Consider the following 3,416-nt stretch of genomic DNA (forward strand, 5'->3'; position numbering starts at 1 on the left):
AAAGAGTCAAAGAGACCAATCCCAATCGGATTGATGAAATTTTGAGCCAAGACAAGAGGACTTGAACTTCTTTGGGGTTCAAGATTGCAGCTGTTTTGACATATGTCAAAGGCAGGTCTTCCTTGTCCCACATTCTACCAAGTATCTCAAATTTGGCTCCTATCTGACTCCCATAAATCTAGTCTTTTTTCTGTATTTCATAGTGTGGCAAACTTTCTATAGTCCTGGCTACTGATTGGGTAAATGCAAAATTGTTTAAATCACTTTAATTGGGCCCTGATTCAAGGACCTGTTAGGTTTCTTTTCCTTTACTTAGAATTATTACACATAAGACTTTGATAGTCTATATTCATCCAGAAGTTATCTTTTATTTGGATTTTTTTTGATGTTTTTGATTTCTCTTGCCAATTGATTGCTATACCTCATAATTTAGCCATGCATCCCTAAGTGATCCCTGTGTTTTTCCAACATCCTCTTCAGGGGGGAATGTATTATTATTCTAAAATGCAAAGTTTAAATTCTTTTGAGAGAAATTTCAGGATAAAAAACATGCTACCTTACCAAATCCAGAAAGTGAACTGTTTGGAGAAAGGCCATGAAGATGCCTGCACCAGAAGATCCAGAGTGAACTTTGGGATGTGGTGATTTGAACTGTGTGGGGTTGAATGCATTTTATGTATACTCTTATGCCAAAGGGGATTATCCCCTAACTGGCTTTTTGTCAATGTGCCTAGCAATCATGGGTTTATTTCTTTCGTTTTATCCCCAAGTTAGTGTAATTTAAAAGTTGATTATGTTAAATGATCAATTGGGAAAACTAGTCTCCCAAAATGATCATCAGTGGGGAATGTGTAATTGAAAATGTTACTCTAAAAACTACATTTCCCAAGAGCCCACTGACTTCCTGTCATTATGTACTTCCTGTATACCGGGATAAATTCAGTGGGCGTTCCTGCTCTGGCTCTTTATTTCCTGTCCTGAGCTTGGTGGTGGTAAAGTGGGCATTTGAACTGGCTGATCAGCCATGGACACGTGGTCTTTATTTTGTATCCTCTTTATTCCTTGATTTCTAATGATCATTAATCAATTTTCAAAACTATATAATTTTTATTATTGAGGTTTAATTTTAATTTTTACAATTCGAGTGGGAAGTCTTGAAGCAAGAAAACCAGTTAGCATGCTATTACAGTTCAGACACATGGTGATGAGGATCTGAACTAGGGTGATGGCTTGTGGGTATAGAGAAGAGGATCTATACAAGAGACATTGGGAAGCTAGGTAGAAAAAAGATGTGGCAATGGGCTGGATATGTGGAATGAGAGGATTTGAGGATAACACTGAGGTAATGGGCCTGGATAACTAAGAAGCTGGTAGTGTTCATGGCAATAACAGGGAGGCCTGGAAAAGCAGAGAAGCTTGTGGAAGGGGAGGAGACAGCATTTAGGATGCTAGCCAATTCAAGACTTATAGAAGGTAGCTGGTGATATAGGACTAGAGCTCAAGAGTTACAAGGGCTAAATATGCAGTTCTGGGACTCGTCTACAGGGATATTGTTTGAACTCACTGAAACTGATGAGGTCACTGTACACTGAGGGAAAGTGACAGGGCTCACAGGTGGCATAAAGGTTGCAGTTTAGGCATTTGGTTTCTGAAAGGTTTCCCATCACTGGTCTGTATAGCATTTGCTGCTACCATGATAGAACTACAGTTTCTTGTATTTCTGATAGCTTCATGTGTATGTCTTTTTCTCCTCTCCTAAACTTTAAATTTGGAGAACACGGATTATTGATTTACTTCTTTTGTAATCTCCCAAAGTGTCTGGCATCTAAGTACTGAATATTTATTAAGCAAAGAGAACTGTAACTGAGTCATTCCCCTTCCTCTCTCCAATCCCAAATTAACTGAAGTATAATAAAGCTTAGTCTAATAAAGATAATGCCCTAGCTCCTTTCTGGCAATTATTTATAGACAAGATAGTATATTCAATATGCATTGTTAAGTATGCCACAAGAAAGAATAACTGGATAGGAAATACAGCTTTACAAGTCTCATTTTTCCTCTTTTCTAGGAAGGCTGCATGTTATGTCCCTTCATCCACATCTTTGGGGATGGTGCCTATGCTGCTGGCAATTATGCCTACATTTGGGCTTCCTGGTTCCTGGCCTAAGATGAATGAGGCCTTGACAGAATTTTGTTTACAAAACTGTGAATAGGCTGACAGGGTCCAAGGCAGGTACTGAAACAAAGGTGTGAAATTTAGCACTTCCATGAAGCCAGAGGGAACAACTTCACACTTGGAAGTAACAAGAAAAATAATAGCTATGTGGCTAACGATAAAGGCTCCTGAGGCCAAGCACATGTGCCTCTGATAAGGTTTCTATAATAAAACAAAAACTTTCACTAGAGATGAAATCTTTGATTTTTTAAAAAATCACATCTAATTTTAATTAAACTATTAAGGGAGAATGATACTAGCAATGACCTCAACCACGTTCTCTTTGGTGTTTCATTGTTTTTTTTTTATTTAATTAGATGATTTAGAATAATTTTCCATGGTTACAAGACTCATGTTCCTTCCCTTATCTGATGTGCAATTCCACTGGATTTAACATGTGCCATCAATCAAGGCCCATTTCCTTATTAATATTTGCACTAGGGTGATCTTTTAGAGTCTACTTTCCCAGTCATAGCCCCACCTTGGTGTTTCTTTTGGACAAAATTTTAGGCTTTATAACAATTCTATTCTTTTCAAAGTGAAAATTTCAGTTTTCTAACACCCTTGCAATGCATTTTCTTCTAGCCTAGAATTCCTAGAGTGGGAAAGGTGAGGACAATCTCCAAATAAAAACAATTCAGGGCAACTGGATGACTCAGTGGATAAAGCCAAGGCTAGAGAGAGGAGGTCCTAGATTCAAATCTGACCTCAGATACTTCCTAGCTGTGTGATCCTGGACAAGTCACTTAATCCCCATTGCATTGTAAGCTCCTTGAGGGCAAGGACTCTCTTTTTTTAAGTCTGTATCCCCATCGCTAAGCCAAAGCCTGGTACCTGGTAGGCACAATATTTAATGACTACTGACTTTTAGAGAAACTACCATGAAAGTTCTGTATGTTCCCTGAAGTAATGGAGAAAAAAAATTAACTATGGGAGCATGAAAGAATAATGGTGTATACATTAGGCCTGTCTTCTCTTTTAGGTACAGAGATAAAATGATATTGAGCTTAGGTGGTAGGGTCCCCCTGCAGGAAGTGTTCAGCTCTCCAGATGCATTTCTACAATCCAATTGTCTTCTAATTCTCAAGTCATCTATTTAACACACCAAAGCAAACATCCCAGCCAATACTTTTGAGATATGACCTGAGCAGGACTGGGAATTCAAACTTGACTTGTCTCAAAACAAACAACACAGGCACTC

The sequence above is a fragment of the Monodelphis domestica genome, chromosome 7, assembly GCF_027887165.1.
Source record: "Monodelphis domestica isolate mMonDom1 chromosome 7, mMonDom1.pri, whole genome shotgun sequence".
In the NCBI taxonomy this organism is placed as follows: domain Eukaryota; kingdom Metazoa; phylum Chordata; class Mammalia; order Didelphimorphia; family Didelphidae; genus Monodelphis; species Monodelphis domestica.